The 23,634-nt window shown below is 40.2% G+C and overlaps 1 long non-coding RNA gene across 1 annotated transcript in view; it reads right to left on the reverse strand.

Moving 5' to 3' along the window:
* The window catches only part of LOC110829631 (uncharacterized), a 229,096-nt gene that overhangs the window by 146,749 nt on the left and 58,713 nt on the right, over positions 1 to 23,634 (reverse strand). The window contains exon 2 of the long non-coding RNA XR_015534622.1: positions 13,016 to 13,164. This is a non-coding gene — a long non-coding RNA (uncharacterized LOC110829631). The remainder of the gene's footprint in view (positions 1 to 13,015; positions 13,165 to 23,634) is intronic.

Genomic DNA, 23,634 nt, shown 5'->3' on the forward strand with positions numbered 1-23,634 from the left:
GCCTTCTCCAGAGGAACCACCCTCCATCCCTTACACACACATTTGTGATTTATCCAAGAATACACACAGCAAGGCATAGACTTGCACTGGGGCAATCCGAGGCTTGAACTCCGACCCGGTCACTGTCTATCGTGGCAGATCTTACGTGATTTTCCCTTCGTCTGTTCAGGCGAATGTCAAGATAATACGACAAGTTCATCGGTACTATCCCTCATCATCATCCGACGACGACATGAAACCTCTGCAGATGAAATAACGTTGTTAAAATAATTAATCGCATATGTGGCATTTCGTCAGTAAAGTTTTCTGTTCAACCTTCATTGTCGATTGAACTTAAAAATGAATAGCCACGGCAGTTGGAACAGCGTCGTTGTAACATGAAATCTAAAACGACGTTAATGAAATTATTCGCTAAAAAGATTGAAAATGTTGGTACTCCACGCGCAGATCCGGACGGCTACACCCAGTGTGATAAAGATGTCACTGTCCTCATGACAGTCTTCGTCAATGTCTGATTATCCCTCAATGTCTCCTTGAAAGTACGTAGATCGAAGCAATAACCATCCCGAGTACGTCTTTACGATGTGACTTTGACCGGCGGCGTCAGATTAAGGAGCAGGTCGTAAGGGTTTTATGACAAATCAGTTCGCTGTCAGCTGGTTTACCGGTTCCTCGTTACGCCTTAACAAAATTTATTACTGAGTTTAAATTTGAAGAACACGCATGTCCAATGGGCACTGACGAAGTATTATTCTTATTCCCTTCCACGAGGATTACATAACAGAATCCTTCCATCTTTCGAAGGGTCGGCCAAACCATCTCTTTCCTTTTGGGTGTATCTTAAAACTAAGCGGCTCTAATGCTCGAACAGGAGTTCCGAAAGGTTTTGGGCGAGTACTTCTCCGTCTGTCTGAACGTGCTATCCCCGCGGTCTGGAAGCATTATCCGCGGAGGTTTCAAAATGGCACCTGCCGAATATGAATCACAATGGACGCTCGACGTCCCAGCCAACACCCTGTATGCATTTCTCATTTTCTACGCGTGCTCTCATCCGGCGCAGAGAACAAACTGTGGAGATCTTCGTATTCATGTCTTCAACTGTTTCTGGTCAAAATATTCCTCTCAAAAACGCATTGCTAAGCAAGTCTTCTTAATTATACCTTTCTACCCTTCGCTAGTGTTGTCTTGCATTCTTCCTTTCTCCCATGATTCATTCTCCACTGTCACTTCCACGGACGACTCACAAAAAAAAATGATGTGAAAATCAATATGGCGGAGGAGGCACCCCCCCCCCCACTCTCCAACACGACCCTCGTCCAATTTGACACCCTGTTTATCATGTTCTGCACGGCGAGACCCCGGACTCCAGCCCCGTCCCACAACAACACTTCCGGAAGAATTCGGACACGCGGCAGGCAGGTTAGAGTGGCGGTAACGTTCTGCGCACGTATTCTGGAGCAAGTTATTTTGCCTGAGTTCATTCACATTGTTCCTCAGTCCCTCCAAGTGAACAAAATAAGCCACAAGTGACTCATTCCTGTTTCCATCTGAAATGACACTGAAATATCGTTACTTAATCTACGACTCGATACGATTCAAAGCATTCCGGCTCTGTATTCCGAGGGAACACGGTTCAGACCTCATCAACGCCTGAAATATATCTACTTATAGTTCATTTAACGACCCTTATTCAGACTATACGGCGTTGAACGAGAGGACGACAGTGAATAATGAATTTGAAAGGATGTGCAAGGAAGATGGAGTGTTTTAACAGCTGCTTCACGTATCCATTTTGAAATACCTACATTTACTTCCAGCAAATAAAATGGCCGCAGGGTCACAGAACACAAAATCAGATGGCACTCCGAATCCTTCCCGTCACTTGCGCGCTGTGTGCGGAGAGATTTTCGCGAGCGCCTTCGGTCTTCTGAGTGTGGACACGGATCGAGGGAAAATATTTCAAACGGCGTTAAACTGACCGACGTTTCACAGTTGCTTATTGCCTCCATCATCAGGGCTATGAATCACATCATAAGTCAACTTGTACTTATGACTAACATATCCAAAGAGACCTTCAAAATCTCGTATATATTTGAGTAATAATTAATAATAATAAGATCAAAATAACGTTAGAAAAATCGTTCCCAACAATTTTAATCTCCGTCCACACGCAAATAGCAATGTTAAAAAGAATCCAACAAACAACGTTTCCAGCGATGTTGTTTAAGTCCGGACTGGGCCCTGTCTCAGCACGTCACCCACAACTCAGCGGACTTCAGGGCGAACACCCAGTTCGTTTCACTTGGGTTCCCCGCAATGTACTGGAACGGGGAGCTGGAATTTCACGGTCTGTCTCGTTCAGCCAATCGTTACACGAGGCGATTGCAGAAAACAGCGCTCGAGATCTTGGCGTACCAGATTCGATTCCAAGGCCTCGCAAACTTCCTGCCAGTCACTGACAATCTTCGATGTCGGCCTTAAAAAAACTTCGGCGTGTGAAGAATCAATCACCGCCAAGATTCTCCGGCCTTCAGAACCCACAATTCGCTCAGGAGGTCACAGAATTCCGGGAAATAATGTTTCTGAGGTCCTGTGTAACTTGCTGTATTTTAGACAGATTTTTGCCGTCAATTCAGCCCCAAAGCTGAAGGCTTAATAATAACACTTCATAACCCAACCGGTCACTCATAAAACGTGCGTATTCTTCATGAGACCCTCGACTGGCCGCCCGCACTCAAAACTCGCTTTAAGGCTTTTGTTGTATGGACGGATTATTCTTCCCAATATTGTATCGGCTTCTAAATCTTCTTCCTCAGTCCATATTTCATATTTTTAGCTATACAGTGGAACCTCGATATACCGCGGTTATGAACATGTCTCCCAATGCGATTACAAATGTTTTACGTCGTATAAATTTCTCTTAAATGTTTTTGTAGCATTATAAGAATTTAATGAAGCTTTGACAGACTGACAACTGGTCAATATTAAACAATATGTTCTGGAAAAAAAAAAAGTAGTATTCAGCTCCAACAAACTTCATCACGTGACTATTTTCTTAAGGAGGATTAAACGTTAAGTAATTTAGAGTGGTCTGTGCAGGTAGCACTGCTGAAACATAAATTTGAAATTCACCTTAAATTTCGCGTATTTTATAGTCATTGCATAAATATGCATAATATCAGCGATTTCAAAATTAGATAAATTTCAATGTCACATATAACAAGGGTACTGAATCTGTCCCCCGAAACATCGAGGTTATACTGTATTTTTAAATAAGTGCTCCTTAAAGATTGCTATGGCACAAAATTCGAAACAAATCCTCATTGAAGGCGGGAAAAAAAATTTAAAACAAATGTGTGAGCGTGTTCATTCCTAGTGAGCAAAATTTAAACTAGATCACAATAAAATTTGGGGGGGGGGGGGTTTCCAGATCATGAGCACCGGAGAAGAACACTTCAAGGTGCAGAAAACTCCGTATGAAGCTTGCATCTTAGCTTGCATCCATAAGATGCGAGGATCTGCCTCAAGCCACACACACGAAATGAAACGGCCTACTTCAAAACAGCACTAAAATACAGATTATATTAGCATTTGTTTACGTTTTATCGTGTTGACAGTCGCGAATTATCAATGCAGCTCGGAAGACTGTTAACTCATTAGCTATGGGCCATCCAGTACTCAGTAAGGACAGTGACAAATGGAAACTGAGCTGAAAGCTTTATAAAGACGTTCGGAGCAGAATATTTCATTTTAAGTTTCCCCTAACACAAAAAAATATCTTAACACACACCTACGAATTTTGTTTCGAGCAGAAAAATCCATCACTCGCAGTCTACGTCGAAAATTCAATTAGCAGCACCTACATTTCGTATCTTCGGTCCTAAAATCAAATATGTTGATCCTTCTATCAGAAAATGCAATTTCTTCTCGTCAAGTGTTGCCACCCAGACGCCAAACTCTGTTCTTTTTTTTTTTTTAAAGAACGTGTGTGAACTGATTTTCCACCTTACATACAGCTCAGCACTCAAGGACCAAAGTCCATGAACAAGATTTCGTCTAGTACACAGGTTCCCAAACTTTTATACCTTGCACCCCCTTAAAAAACATTTCTTAAATTTCACGCCCCCTTCCACAGATTTGACATAAAATTTAGCTATGAGTATACATTTTTTTTTATAATTTAGTATATATTATTCAATGCATTTGATTTAAAAAACTGTAATAAAATATACGCTTCATACCTGCATTAGTGGGATTGATTTGGTTGCTTTCTGTGAACATAACTTATCCTACCTAGGTTGGGGTTTGAAATGGCCGCTCTAAGTTCGTTTTCCAGGTTCATCGTGGGTATAATTAGACTTTCATTACCGTTTACTTCCTAAAACCGCATCTGAATTCTACAGCACTGTAAGACAACTAAACTGCCTCAACCAAGCAAAAAATGTTAAAAATGTTTCTCCATATTTCGTTAAGAGAAGCTTTTTATACAAACAACACCCCCCCCTCAGGGGGGAGGGCGCCCCACACTTTGGGAACCTCTGGTCTAGTACGAGGTGCGATCGGAAAGTTTCAAGACTGCGCCTATAAAAACCCGTACACTTATCTCAGATATTAAATTCCTCCATCACCCTCGAAGTAGTTCCCCTGGGAGTGAACACAACGATCCCAGCGCCGCTGCCAAGCCTGGAAGCATCCCTGGAAATCTTTCTTTGTCAGCCTGTCAAGCACCATCTGCGATTCTGCCTGAATCTCTTCTATCGTCTCAAATCTCCTTCCCTTTAGCTGAATTTTCATCTTTGGGAAGAGGAAGAAGTCACACGGAGCTAAATGAAGTACTGTAATAACAGAAGACTCTCAATGTACGCGTTTTGGTTATCCGCGTTTCCGCATATCCCCTGTTTCCACCCCACCCCTCCTCCAGTACCATGACGAACCTGTGACGAAATGTAACCAGCTCCACGGAATCCTGTCATTCCGCTCGTCATCAACACAGTCCCACCCTTACACGGGGCTACCGTCCCAACAAGAGCCCGCCACTGGAACTGAATCCAGCCCACACCCTCATAACCTGCTCACTTATTATTCCTTTTAATATTATCCTCTCATCTATATCTAGGTTCTTCAAGTCGCCTCTTCTCTACAGGTTTACCGAATAAAATTCTTTATGCATTTCTCATCTACTCCATGCGTGCTACACGCCTGTTCCAAAGTAGAACTAACTATTTTTGTGACGCGTAAGAATTTCGAGTTCCCTGCGCCCTCTTATGACGTAGAAATTCGTGCGTCTGTGGTATTTTAGAACAATTTCCTTTGCTGTAATCCCTCATGAACTTGGAGCTCAACAAAAAGCCCTTCAGACTATTGTTCGCTAACTTTTCTGGTATCAAGGATCCCCTTCCCGGAAATTATTTAATAAATTTTGATCAAACAGACCATGGACTATCTAAAATATTAGTAGAAGTTGCAGTTTTCGTCATATTTTAAACCAGTGTGCAAGTCATAAATGTGATTAAAAACCGCTTCAAACTTATATCAGTGTAGCAGGAACAATAGAATATTCTGAAATCGCGGACCCCCGTTTGAGAACCACTGTCGGAGACGACAAACCACCAGCGAGTAAGAAAATTGCGTGCGCTACAGAAGCGCACATTTCATACTGTGACGTCGAACTACACCCGCAAATAATTGACCTCCTCCTGGATAAGATGGATGACGTCGCGAATGTAATCTGTCCTGCATTGCTGGCAAGGGTCCAGCCACAAACCGGGGACCTCGTTCTGGGAGCGAAGGACGCCATCTATCCACGGCCGATGCACATGCCACATTACACGCCGGTCATACAGGACTCTATCTGCCCACTTCTCCTCCTGTCGTGTTCTGCACTCTAACTGAACACAGATACGTCAAACGTGGCCAAATTACAGAACAGAATTCCTCTTCATTTCTCGTCCTTGATTGGTCCACTCCCTCACCCTTCCCTTCCTTCAACCCTAAAACCCTCAACTTCAGCCCTGAAGATAGAAACATAAAGTTTCTCCGAAACATTGACATCTACAACCCAGAAAAACGTCATAATTTGGTCCAAATGTATCCAGAAACTGATAATAAAGTGTCCAGGAACACCCACCGATTGCCTTCTAGATACCCTCCCCCCCCCCCCCCCCCTCTAACCGTCAAATACGAATTTTAGGTCCAGTTCCAGATCTTCGCTACAAGTCTCTACTCTTCACACTGCACAATTTATATGAAACCATAAAAATAAACCCAAGATCAGGTCGATGTTGGCCTTCAGTCCTGAAGATGGAGATAAAATTCCTCTCCGAAACGTTTCTGTGTACGTACAACCACGCCACGAATCTCACAAAAAAAAAAGACTTCCGTTCGGAATCTACAAGCCGTCCGTCCGTACCGCAGACAGAGAATTAAATAATCATAGGAATTCGTACCGGGGAACACGACGTCCATGGCTACAGGACAATCGCTGTTCATCGCGACGATGTTCCTGTCCCGTGGCAAAGGTCGCTCGACAAAGGAACGCGCCCGGTCTGTTTGCCACATTCTGGCTCAACCTTTTGAAGCACGGGGCTCATCTAAATAGAATTTAATAATTCAGTCCGTACCGCGAAGTAAACACTACACTTCACCATTACAAAGATCTGCTGGGTGACGTTGTTTAGGGAAATAATCGCTGTTTATTATGAGAAATAACGCAAACACACCACGTGATCAAAATGCAGACTTACTAAATGTCAAAGCAGTCAACGCCTGTTCAAATTCGGAATGTACAGTCTATCCCATAAGTCTAGGACCATGGGATAACAATGTTTGTTCGTCAAAATTTTGCTAAATGTAAACATGTCTGCATTTAATACAAATCGTGTCTCAGAAGGTGGCCGTCCTCTGGGATGTAGCACTTTGTAGTCTGGTAGAAGTTTACCGACGTTTCAGAGATCACTGCAGCCTCCATCATACTCATCGCCTTGATGATTCAAGCGGCAAGCACCTCCGAAACGTTGATAAATTCCTACCAGACTACACGGCGCTACAACCCGGGAGACAGTCATCTTTCGGACCACCGCCGAGAAAACCTCAAATCCTACACGTGTTCTGAGTCTCAAAGTGTTACAGAGAACAGGGAAGTGGTTGTCAAGGAGTGACAATCCGAAGCAAATTCACTAATAATTTAATTAATTTCGTGGAAGGACCAATATTAAAACAGAAAAAACAAAATTTATGTTTATATCTCGTTGAGTTTTACACCGAAACTGCGATGAAAAATAGAACAGTCTTTTATCGAGGAACTTTGAAGTGTAAGCCCCAGCAAATCCCCACCGCCTCTAATTAAGACACCGCGGATTCCTACCGCAACACGCATCCGGTAGAGAAAATGTTAACTCTCTTCCAGAGAAAGGAGAATTTATAAAGGCTCGCTACCCCGTACTTCTGATTACAGAATGAAATTTCCATTAGATCTCTAATTCAAAAAAAAACAAAAAAAAAAACACGTGAAGCTCTCATCTACCCCTGCGTTCAGAATTCTCGAATCATGTCGGGAAATGTCAACAGTTGTACCCTCGAATTTCTATTCTCAACAGAAATATCAATCAGAGTTCCCACCAAAATACGTAATATCCATGGTGATAGGGCAATATGGTCCAATTACTACTGACCTCGCGTGATTTTTAACGCATGGCAAAGTCCGTAAGCTAAAGAACTTAGACAAATATTAAGGCGCGCACAAAGTTCAGCGATTTTCCTTTGACATCTCGCTGTTTCATTCTACATCCGTGAAACAGGATTATAATCCACAAAATTCAAAAGAAGCGATAAATAGTCAGTTTCGGGCAAGCGGTTTGTGTGACCGGTGTCACTGGAGAAATATATGCCTAATGCTTGGTTAATTTAACAACGATTTGTTTAGGCTTTCTTAGGATAAAGTGCATAGAGAGTAAGTATCATGGGCTGGGTCGTGTCTGTCGCCTTCAATAATTTCGAAAATAATGAGCACTAAACTATTATTATTTATACAACTTTTAAGTATCAAAAACATATCATACACATTTAAATCTATAACAGAGTATATACAAGTAAGCGTAATGTCATTTAAATAATAAATGTATTATTAAAATGTACGATAATAAAGTAATTCATAAATAAATAAATTAATGTAATTAATTCGTCGTCGTACGCTATAATAAGTTTTTCCTCCGGAGTATTCTAACATTTTCCACCCTTTTCCCCCAAACTGTGGGGCCGTGATCACGGTAAACGCTTTAAATCACCGTTAACTGGAATCACGGTGATTAACATAACACTAAATTGTTCATCTTGTGCAGATAAAATTGACGGAAACGCTGTCTCCTTCAAGATTCTTCGAAATTTCGTTCAGTTTCATTATATAAGGTACAATTTCTAGAGCTTAATGAAGCGTGGCTTTTTTATTCGCCATGAAACATCTGCCACTTTTAAAATTCATAAACACGACGAACAGGACTTAATCTGTATGTAAACAAACATCATTTTAAACATTTGTAAATAATTTTTGGAAATTTTAAACTTTATTCCCACACGCAATTTAAATCACAGACTACTGCGACATCTGTACGCTATTCGTATAAACATTCTTGTTCACTTCTCCGATAACAGGTGGCAGGAAGGAAAGTTTCTGGAGACATGATACAACAGAGAGCGTACTTATCGACGTAACTGGTGGAGAATCATGTGTAGAACGTTAACGCAAATGTTTTGTTTACGAACTTGGACAAATAATTCGTCACAACGGCTGTTTTGAATCTAGGTTCTTTGCAAATGCAAGACTCGAGCACTAACGAGCTAAATTGGTATTCCGTTAACATTCAATTCCAGTGCAGGTCAACGCATAACCGTTACTGACTTAATGTACGTACCAAAATATTTCTATGTCCGTCCAAAAATAAACTAAATTTCGTATTCTATAGAGACAAGCAGTCGTCGTTACAGCTCTTAAAAAGAGCCAACTTAACTGCATATGACATATACATTTATCATTATTAAAATCAAAAATTTAACCTTCATCAACATAGTTTCAAGAAATCAAAATATACTTTTGAGAATTTTACCTGTCTCGATTCTGGTGCCCCGTAGTCATTTTAACGACTTTCATTTTGATCTCAGCTTTGCTAGTGACTATCTTCTGTTTATATTAACTGGTTCCACAGTTACGTAACCAACTCATTGCCTTGCGTTGTTTACTCTGGACCGGTCACAGTCTTTCAGCGTAAATATCCATTGTCCTTCAAGGATCTGTGTTAGGAACTCTGCCATTCAAATTTTCTTTTGTGAGTCACGTAATGTTATTCAATTTTGTAATTATATCCTTTTTGCATACGACAAAAATTTTCTGGGGGATTAAGGTTTCTCTTTGCTTCAAACGTGATAACTGCACAGAGAACTATTCGAAGATTAATGTTAGTAGAACTATAATTATTTCAAATCTAAAACTTCTTGACGATGGTGAAGAGTCAATTGAATAAAAATTTACTTGGATATTATCCATCGTCTAGTAAATATATAAAAAAAAACGTAAAACGACGTTTCGGAGATGGGACTCTATCTCCGTCTTCAGGTTCCTACACAGTTGGGCCCACTAGATAGAGCTAATCCCTATCTCCGGACCTAGTAAATATAAAACGTAAAACGACGTTTCGGAGATGGGACTCTATCTCCGACTTCAGGTTCCTACACAGTTGGGCCCACTAGATAGAGCTAATCCCTATCTCCGAAACGTCGTTTTACGTTTTATATTTACTAGACGATGGATAATATCCAAGTAAATTTTTATTCAATTGACTACAATTATTTCCTTTACTAAATAAACTATGATAATTCCTTTCCAGTATGAGCTCTGTCGATGTCGTGTAAATCCTACACAATACTATTAAATATATAGGAATTATTCTTAAACTTCATTTCCATCCTCAAGTGGACCATATTTCCTCTTGGAACCGCATTTCTCATCAGTGTGGTCTAAATTTGAATAAGCTTCTGTCTAACGCCAACAACCTTCAGGCTTTAGCCCTGTGTTAAAATCGCTTTTGTTCTCAAATTCATTACGGCTACACCCAAGTTTCCATATCCTAAGAAATATAAAGAGTAATTTAGAAGCGCTATTTTATTAACGACTGTACATTCTGTCCTCTCCCACTTAAAACTATTGGCATTCGCGCTTCACCTCGAAGTTTTAGAGATCATAATTTGTTTACCGTCGGTTCGCCACATAAAATGTGTTCCTTCGCCAGACGTGATCGAATTAATTATTTTTAAAAAGTGCTACGGCGAATCAGGGAATTATAAAACTTTTTTTTTTCATCTGCTAAAGTTTAAATAGCTCTGATTATGGTCTGGTACGAGTTTCGTATATCTAGGTAAAAAAAAAAATTCGAAAGTGGAATTTATAATCGAACATATTTCGAGAATAAGACAAGATTAAAATATTGGTTTAAAACTTGACTTTTCACGTCAGCTTAAGAACAGCTGTTGAGGCTGTTTCAGGAGAATATTTTTTTTAAAAAAAGGGCTGTATAAAGTGACAAGACGCTGGAAAAAAACTACACGCTCAAACGTAAAGTAGATACGCTCTTAATAGTCTGATCAAATCAAGGAGGATGAGATGGGTTGGGCATTAAGAGCGCGTGGAAATGATAAATGCGTACATTTTGGTCGTGGTCAGAAAACGTGAAGATGCCTCTTGTTAGATCTAGAAGAAGGTGGGAGGACAACGCTCAGGGCTCGGGGCTCAGGGTCCAATGCGTGAGCTAATGTTCGGAATCCATAAAGAGGAGGGCAGGGAATCCTCACGCACTGTGCATCGGATCAGTATCCGTAGCATCGCGCTACCCTGGATGATTTCCGGGTGAGGAGAGAGTGAAGTTAGAACTAATGAACGCGAACTGTTCGACTGCCCCGCAACACGGCAAAATGAGTTGGGTGGCCTACCCACAAGGCTGTGAGTAAATTAGACACGGAAATATTAAACAACTTCGTCCGCAGAGAACAGGAAAGTACGTCACTGATTGTTTATCCAGCGAGAATGTTCCCGCCACAGGTTTTGAACCACGACCCGAAAATTTCGGAAGGAGATTCGATTATCAGGGTTGTCACTGTCGTTGTTTGATTTTCCTACGATAAACAAACATTACTAAAATAAAACTTACGTTCCTACAGCACAAATGTTCGTTTTTAATGTCACATTAAGATATTTTAAGTTTACAGATGGAGGAGAGTAAGAGTTTCAGCTCCTGGGAACATGGTCGTGGAATTCAATCCCACGCTAGTTAAAAATTTATCATTATCATGTTTGAGATTCTGAAGATCGTTGTCTTCAGAACTGTTGAGCCGCGTATTCTAGTAGAAAATTTCGCCCTGATGATGGAAGCAGTAAGCACCGAAGTCGGTTTCTAATAGACCACAAAAAGAAAACATCCCAGGGGGCAGCCATCGTAATTTTCCGTAGACGTTATTGCAGTAAATATATTTTATTCCAAGTGGGAAACAAGAAACATGTAAAATGCTACTTCGGGTCCAGAACAGTGAATCTATGTTCTGCCTTTAATGAAAGAGACTAAGTTTCACGCCAATACAAAATAATTGCGTAAAATTGTAGTTCTCTATGTTTTAATCTTTGCACTTTTAGACTGCAATACAGCGAATGTTTAAATTACTTAGCCTAAGAACACTTACATATTGAGTCAAAGACTTGCCTTCAATTTTATATATATAGTAAGTAACGTTTGTCCCACTAGCGCCATGTAGACGCATTGGGGGAGTGGAGGTATAGCTCCTCTCTTCCTTGACCTCGGCACTAGATGGGGGTGAGTGGTCAGCATCACGCCCCGGCCGGCTTTACCCCCGGGAAAGGACCACGGTACCCATTATAGAGGAGGCTGGGTGGGCCCCAGAGCCGGTCTGGACGCAGAGGCTAGAGGAAAAATCCTCTGCCCCCGTCGGGGATCGAACCCCGGTCGTCCAGCCCGTTGCAAGTCTGAATGAACGGTAGTTTATGCAAAATTTTGGTAGGAAGAGAGAGAGTGGATCGATAGCAAAGCCGACAGATGGAAATTACAGCTCATCCTATTTCATCTGGACGTAACGCCTGGTATCCGTCACACGCGCACAGCTTATGAATTCCGGATGGTGACAACGACCGAGACATCTCATGTCGAGTGGGTGAATTGCAGTGTAATGAGGTTGGGCAGAAGTCGCTGTGGGGGTTCACCTGGTGGAGACCCTCCACACTGTCTATGTCCCCACGCAGCCGCGGATATGGGTCAGACAGCGTGGCGTAGTAACGTGACTATAACCTGAGGACAGACGCTGATTTACGCAGAAAACAATCAATCCCACACGGCGATACGAGCTGTAGTTGTTTCTTACAATTTGTATGCAATTAGCTCACATTAGAGGCGTCACACACTGTGTCCGTCTGTCAGCACAGTTCATCTTTAAAACTAGTCAGCAGACTTCCAATAAAGTGTAATTGTAAGTCTGTAATATAATTCTGCTCGGTATAACTCACCCATACATACACTGCAAATCATTTTTATAAATCCTTCGGTAATTAAAAACGTCATCATTTACGTACTTAAATTAATGCCAATGCTGCAATACGTAATCACGTGTAACTGCGAACATTTTCAAACACTCTGTATATAAACCGTCCTAAAAAAAATTCTCACGTAGGATTTCAGATTTTTCACAGCCGTGAATCCGAAGATGGCTGTCTTCTGCGTTGTAGAACCGCGTAGTCTCGTATAATTCTACCAACGCTTCCAGAGCTCCTTGCTGCCTCCATCATCAGGAGATCGCATCACAAGTTAATTTATCATGTGTGAAAAATTATTGTTTAAAACAACGAAAACTGGATACTACTTTTGGAAAATATTGCCACTAGGAAGGGTTTTTTTTTTGGTCCAAGCGGAGAAAAAATTCTAACCGATGACACATTGATAAATAAAAATCTAGTTAAGTAATTATTTACCTTCGATGCTGTTGTATGATCCTCCAGAAGGGATATGCCATCCGTGAAACACCGCCTCTTAGATCCTGAACCAGATGATGTGTCCCGGTTGCTACGAATTCCTTCACAAGAGTCGCTGAAACCGGTCCAATTTTGCTTAAAAACGTTTTCTGAAAAACAAATAGATTATGATCAGAGTCTATTGAAATGTAATTCCTTTCGAATTTACATTCCTCTCCTTAATGAAAGCGTCATGTGATGTCATTCTGAATCATCACTGAACTACTACAAATGTTTTAAAATTATTCATTGTCAAAACCCTTTAGAATTTAATTACTACAAATGTCCACAAGTTAATTTGTTGATAATTACGTCATTTAAAATAATCAAGAAAGTTGTGGCCTATACCATGCATGGCGAAGACGAGAAATTAGTACGAGATTGGGGAATAATATTATTAGATTAAAATAGCTCAGGATAAGGACTGGTCTACTTTCTGAATATAGAAATAAAGTTCCATGTTCTAAAAAATACATGTTTTCTTGGCTACCTGAGTGTCTATCGGCTTCTCAATAGGACTGTAAACGTGGAGACACTTCGTCACACATTCGTTTGGTACTGTTTGGTATTGCGATCTAATTTAAAATAATTTTTCTAATTTTTTTTTCCAGATTCGTGGTAACTGGAGGAGCTTCGTTTGCATATTTCTACTAATTTAGACTTAGCGCTAGTAGTCACGGATATGCTGTTTCGATGGCTGGGGGCATTCGACTAGCAGCATATCCGCTAATTACACATTATAATATAATAATGTATTGAGCTACTTCTGTTTTAGGCTTTGTGTATTGTGTTATGTAGCAATTAAAACATAAAATATTAAAGTCTATAAATTCTGGCTGAGGAATGTTCAATACTTATTTTTCTGTTAAATTATTATTCAGAGTATGACACAATAACAGGACACAAGACAAGTGCAGGTCGTGTCTGGCATTGATCAGTCGGTGCACGTGATTTTAAATTTAGTGAGGAAAGTAGGGACGTTCAGACGCGTCTCATTCGCGTCCGTGACCCCATAATCGGCAATAGGACCTGGCTGTACCACCATCTTCGCCAAATTTCGTACGTGATCTCCCGCTACAGATTTCCCAACGACGTCTTGTGCGCGTTTCTCATCATTTCTACGCTTCCTGGAATGGCACCCTTTCTAATTTGGTCACCCTTATAACATTTTCTTAATCGTGGGGCTCCTCACCTGCAGCATGTCTGGGGCAGACACCCTCAAACCGTATTTTTCCTTCGGGTGACAGACGAGATTTCACGCCCACATAAAATTACTTCTGTTTATTTTTAAAATTTAGAAAGGAAGATAAGACATTTCTTTCGTTATTGAGGAAGTCACGTACAGACGACAAAATCAATCATTCAATGGTTTACGGAGTGCGACAGATACGAAGACACACCTCGCATGTAAAAACATTTATTTTAAAATAATTATTACATAACAATAATGAATACTAAAAATTACGTGGGTTAATATAGTGTGTTACAGCCAAAATCGAGACTGAAGCTTCTAGATACTGCAGGTAGAGAGCGTTCAGTGCAGAACGCCAACAGCATTGTAATGTACGAATCAGCTTGGTATCAATGCTAGGTTGTTATTACGTCACATGATTATGGTTTGAAGACGCGAACACTCAAGAACAATAATTACGCTCACTGCAGTGCAAAGCGTCTCTGTTTTTGAAATTATTATTTTTGAAGTCATCCAACAATCCAGTTGATACTCACTCCGCCAAAGATGATAATCCACATCTAAAACTTCTTTACGATGGTGAAGAGTCAACTGAATAAAAGTTTTCTTGGATATTATCCATCGTCTAGTAAATGTGGTCCGGAGATAGGGATTAGCTCTATCTAGTGGGCCCAACTGTGTACTAACCTGAAGACGGAGATAGAGTCCCATCTCCGAAACGTCGTTTTACGTTTTATATTCACTAGACGATGGATAATATCCAAGAAAATTTTTATTCAATGATAATCCACGTTCCCTAGACACTTTCATGATATCATGTTTGTCTTTGATCTCAGCAGAGTCACTGACCACCTTCCTCTTTGTGCCAGTTCAAGTTGGAAATCGCTTGATCAAGGATTTGCTGAGCTGTGGGTGGAGTAGGAAGTTTCTAGACCGATTTTGACTGCGGGCCTAAGATTTGAAGGCTTAAGACCCAGGGTGTCGGCAAGTGGCTTGTCAGGGCGTATCAACATTAACTAACGCACAAAAAAAACTGTCAACGCACGTGTGTAACAACAGCTCGCTCGTACAACACGACTTCATTATCAGCGTGTAATTAAAATAACAACTAAGAGGTCATTGCAAGTAACACCAATGAAGAGACAAGAATTTCGCACTCAGTGTAAACCTACCACGTAAACGGGAGGATAATATTAAAATGTGTCTTAAATAAGACGGACCTCCTCCACTCTTCATATCTGGTATATTTTTAAAATTAAAATTCCTCAATATATTATTTTGTTTTCTATCTCTAATATTCATTTAGTCTTTATAATATTATTTAATTTACAGGCCGATTATAAAAAACCACTACAAACATTTCACCCACGCAAGATCACGCTATACGCGACATACATTTACGAAACAACATTGAATGTGATAACAAAGTACAATTGATCTAGAAGAGGATAACTTTCCGATATTTAATGGACATCTGACGAAGGATTGCATTTAGAATATTACATTTGAATTTATGTCGATTATACACCTGAAGATGGTTCATTGAAAACCGAAACATGTCGTGAAAAAGATGATGCTCTAATTGTAAATCGAACATTTCGATAGAAAGAGCATCATTTTAATATATTTTAATATATTTTAAATATTAAATGTTGATTGTAATAATAATATTTTAATATTTAATAAAATATTTTATTGTGATTAGACGGTTAAAATTAAACAATTAAATAAGTAAGTTGTATGCCCTAGAACTTGTTTGTATGCGAGAATTACTGACGGCTGCCAGAAGGTTCCAAGTTCTTGACAAGCTTTTAAGATATTAATTTTATCAGAATTATCAAAAATCTAGCGTCTGATTCTGTGTCAGTTAAGATATTAAAGTATCATTTTTATTGTTTACACAGTCTGTGAAAAATATTAAAAACTGTAACGTATATATTTTGTTGCTTGCAGACGATCAAGCGATTTCAGCTTAAAATTAAGATGGATTAAAATTAGGGCATGCACGTGTCAATTTTTAAAAAAAAAGCCATTGCATTTTAAGTAACTACCTTATTACGAACAAAATTGGACGAAGTCAAACAGTCAGCCATCTTCACATATATCACCGTGTGAACCTCAAATCTCGTATGGCACATAAGAGTAAGGACAAGAACTGGTCAGGAGAGTGACTGAAGAAGATATTAAACCAGTAGAGGCGATGTGGCCTAACGCAGGACAGGATACACTTTGGTTGCAAAGTAAAGTTAAAAACTTTATAAAAAGATGTACGTTAAGAAACAAGCGATTCCATTCAAAGTTTGAATTCGCGCGCTAAAATTGATACTTTATTTTCACGTTTTAAAACTCGTTCTGTGCTGTTTTGTGTTGTCCTGTTATATAGAGGTCATCCGACGAGCTGATCTCCTATTCAAGGAGTCCTGTCAAATGCCTGACATTCCAGAGGTTGCATTAATTCTCAATTAGAAGAAGTCAGAAGGCGTAATCTGAAGGGAAGAAAAACCACGCTTTCCTCAAAGTTTACACATCTGCGTCCATTTTGGCTTCAGGAATGCTCAGACAGACAGACAGACAGACACATTTAAAGTGCCGTATAATTACGTCATTAACAAGAGAACTAACAAACGTGAGAACAGTCTTGATAACGAGTATGAGATGGTTAATCGTTCGTTGCGCGACGCTCAAAGCAAAATTGGTCCATGTACAAACCGGCGGTAAGAACTGGGAGTTAACTTACCGGTTCGAGAATTGATAATACGTCCGGTTGAAAAAAAAGTAACTTTTCCAATTGCAGGAACGCACCGCGGGAGATGTGACCGGACTGGGAAATTATATCAGACAAATTGCACTATGTACCTCCTTGCAAACTAACCATGCAGCCTCCCTTTCTATCTCTCTTCATTTGCTCCTTTCTTAACCTTAATTTATTCCCATATTTCTGCTCCTTTGTGCGTTACTAAAACCCCTTCTGCACCTGCTCTAGGCCCCAATCCGAAGACTGTCTACATTGCTCTCGAATGTCGTCCTTGCAGAATAAACCCAGGTACATGGCAAAAGTAGGAGATTCATGTTGAAGTCATTTAGTGATACGTCGATCCACAGTCTGAAAACTGTTGATTCGATATCGCGCTAGAAGGCTAAGACATAAAATTCTTCGCTATTGTTTTGACCGTTCCAGTAACTTAGAAGCGTCTTGCATACCAACTGGAATGCAGCGGTCGAGTTGCAAACCGAGTTCAGTATTGCGTATTGCACAACGGCTCTCAACAGTCTGCGGAAAAAAAAAAAAAAAAAAAAAAACATGGCTAGGTTTTAAGAACAGTCAAACAAAAGAACATATTTTCTTTTATAATTCGTTAACTTAACAAATGAATTTATGCCAGTTTAACGATGTTTCTTCAATTCCATGTGTTAGCGTCGATAATATGATGAAATGGGAAGAAATAATCATTGTATATTTTGAGTTACTATCGTGGGATAGAGGAATACCACGCAAAACGACTGCCTGAATTGTTTTCAATAGACCGGAATCAATGCCCGATATCTTCTGAACGGGTGAACGGGGTAGCCAAGAAATCTCGCTACGGATAGAAATTATTCCAAAGTTCAAACACACAGTCGAGCAGTAAAATTCCGAAGAAATTAATGCCATATCACCGGCCATTTTACTGCGCGTAATGGAAATTGTTGTGAATCGAGAACATCACACTTGATGGACGATATCTGACGGGTGTTGTTTTTAAGAAGTATCTTTGATATAACGTCCTTCAATAACGGCGAGAACTTTTATTTTAAAATTTCCGTTGCTTTGAATAAATCTGAATAAACTGTGGCCGACTAGAGCATCTTTAAAAATGACGAACGAACGTTGCCCCACTCTGTATAATCGGAATGCTGTGTATGTGAGTACTGCGCAGTCGCAAAAACAAATATCTCGTACCACGAACAGATACCAATACAATGTACAGAAATATCAGACTGGACAACATGAAGCACGTGTCTGGCCGTTTCTTCTGGTACAGGGTGGACATCAGAAATGATTCCAATGCGATGGTTCATTTTCAGTTTTCCGTCCGGTTTGACGGACCGTAGCTTCGGATACCGCTGAGGGCACACAGCCTCTTATTAGGCTCCCGACGGACGTCAAAGAGATTGTCCCCGAAGTGAGATAACTTGAAATGTTGCAAGAAAGTCACTGTAAAAAATCGTTACGAACGTAAATGGTAAAAATTGCCGGTTTAAATAACTCCTCGATCTGTTGAGCTGCATACGTAACGCACGTAAGTTACGACGAAACATTTCTAAGAACCCCGCAAACAAAAGAATGGACAGAAACTTGTTGCGGTCAGTGACAACTACCGAAACGATCCCGCAACCACAAAAAGACTTTACCTCGGCTGTTACGACGTATTTTCTCCTTCCCCGAGAACCTTTGAGTGCTCAGGTCACGAAGGTGTAAGGAAGATGATCGCGCGAGTCCATGCATTTCAGATCAGTCACAAAACTGGAAGGCGCCTAGGACACATTCTTCTTGGGGCAGCTTGTATTTGCATTCACGAGCCAAGCAAAACGCCAGGCTGTCTAGTACGCGGACACAGAGCTCGCTACATAGAGGCAGGGCAGTGCTGAACGTGGTGTTCGCCAAAGGAAGAAATACTACGTACATGCAGCTCTAAAGAGCGAAGTCAGAAGGCTACGTGGTCAGTTAAACGCGCTCCCATTTGTCTCAGTAATTTGTTCATAATTCTTTCAGTTTTCTCCGTGTTGCGAGTCCGCTATGTACAGTCACGGGAGCGTGGAACTGAAGCCCAGACTTTTTATCCGGATCAATTAACATATTAACAATTTACACGAGGAATAATGCCCCCATTTAACGCATCAACGAGGCCAGAAACTGAGACCACTGGAGGAAAATATTATGGATTTCACGCTATTTCATTTTTATTTATATACATGAATATGGTAGCCACGGTGGTCTAGCGGTTAGAACGCTGGCCTTGGGTTCCATTCCCGGCGGTGCCCGAATTTATAACTTGTGTTGGGCAAGGCCGTGGTCTAGGCAACACGGAGTTCTCCTCCGTGGCATCCCAACAATTACTCCATTCACACACAGAAGAAGGCAATGGCAAACCACTTCTGGATCATCTGCCAAGAACGTATATGAACAGGTCCCAGTCCGAGAAAAGGATGGAAGGATCCTGTTCATATGGACCTGTCGTCACACAGAACACTACAAATAAAAAAAAAACAACAACATGAAGATGGACACAGTATGCTTCCCCGAAACGTTGGAATCTCTCGGTGAGTCTATACTCGCGCCAAACCTCAGGAAGAGAACATAATCATGGGCTGAGAGAATTATGGATCTCTCAATTAAAATCCGTAGAATTTAAACACCTTCAGTGTCGTTATCGGTTCAAAGCACGTACTAGCAAGGCGAGAGAAGTTTAAGTAGTGGAATTCATAACCACCTGCAGATAACGGAATGGTGTTCTACCCGCATTCTTGCGAAAACAATGCATGTCGTCAGGAACGGCCTGCAAATGGCAGCTCCATCCGGCATTCCTATATATTTTTATAAGGGCAGAATATGTTCACGTAACTATTTCTGAATCCATAAGTTATTCAGATGACAATTGCATGTGGAATAAATCATAGAAGTACAACACGTTTAAATATCATGAACTTCTCGCATAAATTAAATTGAGATTTCACATAAAGTAGCGAACTGTTTCGAATAAATCCACACATATACAGCAATTAAATTATACTACGCATTTATACAACATAAAATCAAAGAAAACCTTTAAAACATTATGAGTCATTTTCATACATTACAAATTCATCAACAGAGTAAAATAAGTGAGTACTTAAGTACCTTTGTAATGCTACTTTAAATTGTGACTTTTCATTCTTACGACTCGTGAGACTTAAAAATTTTGATGTTTGCATAGAACGTGATTTTCTGAAAGCAAGAGGTATTGGCAATTGGTCTACGAAGCTGATTCTTATTACTTGTCTGGAGCAGAATTTGAATGAAAATGTTCTTCGTTCTTTTTGCTGTTAGAAGAATTGTCCCCAAAAATTATTCCATATTTCATACTTCATACTTTAAAACTATAGCCTCTGGAAACGTATCTACAACAACTGTGATTCCATCCACCAAACATCCCTCCCACCGAGAATCCTAGGTAATTTGTCCCCAGACTGTGTGACTCACTGTTTAATCTTAGGTAACTATAAGAAGCCACGGTGGTCTAGCGGTTAGAACGCTGGCCTTGTAATCCTGGGGTCTCGGGTTCGATTCCCGGCGGTGCCCGAATTTATAACTTGTGTTGGGCAAGGCCGTGGTCTAGGCAACACGGAGTTTTCCTCCGTGGCATCCCAACAATTACTCCATTCACACACAGAAGAAGGCAATGGCAAACCACTTCTGGATCATCTGCCAAGAACGTATATGAACAGGTCCCAGTCCGAGAAGAGAAAAGGATGGAAGGATCCTGTTCATATGGACCTGTCGTCACACAGAACACTAAATAATAATAAGATGAGGTGGTCTAGCGGTTAGAACGCTGGCCTTGTAATCCTGGGGGTCTCGGGTTCGATTCCCGGCGGTGCCCGAATTTATAACTTGTGTTGGGCAAGGCCGTGGTCTAGGCAACACGGAGTTTTCCTCCGTGGCATCCCAACAATTACTCCATTCACACACAGAAGAAGGCAATGGCAAACCACTTCTGGATCATCTGCCAAGAACGTATATGAACAGGTCCCAGTCCGAGAAAAGGATGGAAGGATCCTGTTCATATGGACCTGACCTGTCGCCAGACAGAACACTAAATAAATAAATAAATAACTATAAGAGCCACTTGCTTAAACAATCAGTAATTCTTCATTTTGTATTATTCGCAATGTAAACAGCAACTATTTTCTTAAACAGCGTTAACCAGTTTATATTCGTAATGGTGAAGAGCTGTGTTTTCTTGGAGGTGCGGACTGGATTTTTTAATACAATTTAGAACAGCCTGTGCTTCCCGGGATTAAAAACGTAATCATCAGGTCTTAAAGCCGAGCCGAGACTCTGATTGCCTATCGAGGATGAAGTTGGAATCGTAAGTTATTGTTTAATTACAAAGTTCTTAACACTTCGCATGTGTGCAGTTAGTAAGCTGTAGGCTAACAGAGACAGAACGGAAACCATAAATTTGACTAGTCTCGGTCTTCGGCGACTAGAAGTAAGACGTCCTTATTTGTCACTGTCAGGCGGTCATCCGAGTAGCAACCCATACAGGAAGTTTAGAACTTCTTGTAACTCGGTGCTTCAACAGAGCTTTCCGATATTTTACCCCAAGGCGGCTGGACCCCGTATTAATTGAATTTATGCAAAATCTGGCCTAAGTGACAATAGAGAGATGACGGTACAAACCGTCGCCAAGCGACTTCGCTCTGTGTTCAGCCAATGAGGAAAGCTTATTTCCAAATTAAATTTAAATTAGCCCAACAAATCCGGAAACAAAGCGTGAAAAGTAACCAATGGATTTACGAAATTCGTGTTTTGGGATTAGGTAGAAATGTGTGCGATAAACAAAAGACAACGATTATAAAGAATTTTCGTTATCAATTCATTCTGAGACGAGCTACTTTACTTCAATCGTCAGGATAAGATATTACATACATATATTTATTCTTCAAGTCTATACACAAACTATATTAATATTGATGTTAAAAATTAAAATTGATATAAATATTTGGCGCTATTCATCGTTTTTATCGATGTTACAATTTGCGCTATATATTACATGTTTCGATGTCTCAGCATCATCTTCAGGTTTTATTTTTAAAACTATTCAATATTTTTTAATGCGCGCTTTTCAGTATTTGTAGATTGTAGGTTGTAGTTGTGGATGTTCCTTTTATCTTCTGATTCTTTTGCATATTATGTGGCGTATTATGTTATTTGTTCATTATTTCTGTGAAATTATCAACAATATAATTAACATTATTAATATTATTTATATGTAAAAGAGTTTGGATATTGTTATAAAAGTTCACTATAAAAATAAAACCTGAAGATGATGCTGAGACATCGAAACATGTTGTAATATATAGCGCAAATTGTAACATCGAGAAAACGATGAATAGCGCGAATTATTTATATCAATTTTAATTTTAAACATCAATATTAAAATGTTTTGTGTATAGACTTGAAGAATAAATATATGTATGAATTGAAAACACAAACATGACGCATCTAAACTATAAAGATATTACATGTCAGTACTGTGCAACCTCGAAAACACGACAAATTGTGTAAAAAAAACATCTAGATTACAAACTTTCCTATTAACATCTTTCAAAGCATCACTGTACTCCAACAGATTTCGGCAGATACCAACAAAATTTACATCCTAGTGACAAAATGATTACATTCACCAGACTCACCTTGTGAAAAACGTAACAGTGGATAACTGAGATTACTGTGTCATTCAACAGTGTTTGTGTTGCGTAATAAGAGTTCTCAAGGCTGTAACAAATCTACTTCAAAGTCACATACCAACAGCTGCTGCTACGTCTTTGACAACTACGCCAAGACCCCCCCCCCTCCCCCAATGGTCACCACGCACCTCCGGGTGTGAGGCACGAGCTGGTTTGCTGGCCACTGCGTCCATGTGGGATTATTCCCCAGGGTTAAAGTGGCCGGATCGCAAATTTGAACCACTCGCATGCATGTGATGTCGAGGTTTTCCTCCACACATCCACAAAGTTATGCCTCCACGAATTTGACTTCAACATTCTTAAGTTGACAGTCGTTCAGTTAACCGAAAACTTCGCCGTCTTGTGGAACCCAACAGTTCATTACCGTGTTTACAAAAGCTGCTGAGCCGAAGGATTCTGGACCGTTTCAATGTGCATAGCAGTAAAAATTCACAATAAAAAAACGTGGACTGAGGAAAACCATTAGAGAACATTTATAAGGACAGCCGCTCTGCGAGCGGATGATACAATAAAATTAACTGAGCGACCATCAGCTGCTCAAGGGCTCTGCTCCATGAAGTTATCACTTGAATTGATTCATTTTACAGGTATGAGAAAGTATGTTTTCGTTGGTAAATTTTATGTAAAAATCTTTTCTGATTTTGTCGCCGTCAACTGGTAATTGTGTTGGTATCACTGCAGTTTGTCCCCGTCATGTATCACGCAGCACGCAAGCTCAGACACCGAGATATCTTCGCAATTGAAGCAACGCCCATTCCGGATAATTAATAGGAGAAGCTATTTCTAGATCACCTTGTAGTTAAGTGTCTTACGCAAGTTATCGATAAGACAGTAAATCTTTGAAACATGAACGAACACTCACAGTCTCTGGTGGATAACATATACTGCGAGGATC

Source organism: Zootermopsis nevadensis, unplaced genomic scaffold, assembly GCF_977971745.1.
Source record: "Zootermopsis nevadensis isolate Lab colony 2312 unplaced genomic scaffold, Znev_1.0 Znev_ptg000010l, whole genome shotgun sequence".
Taxonomy (NCBI): domain Eukaryota; kingdom Metazoa; phylum Arthropoda; class Insecta; order Blattodea; family Termopsidae; genus Zootermopsis; species Zootermopsis nevadensis.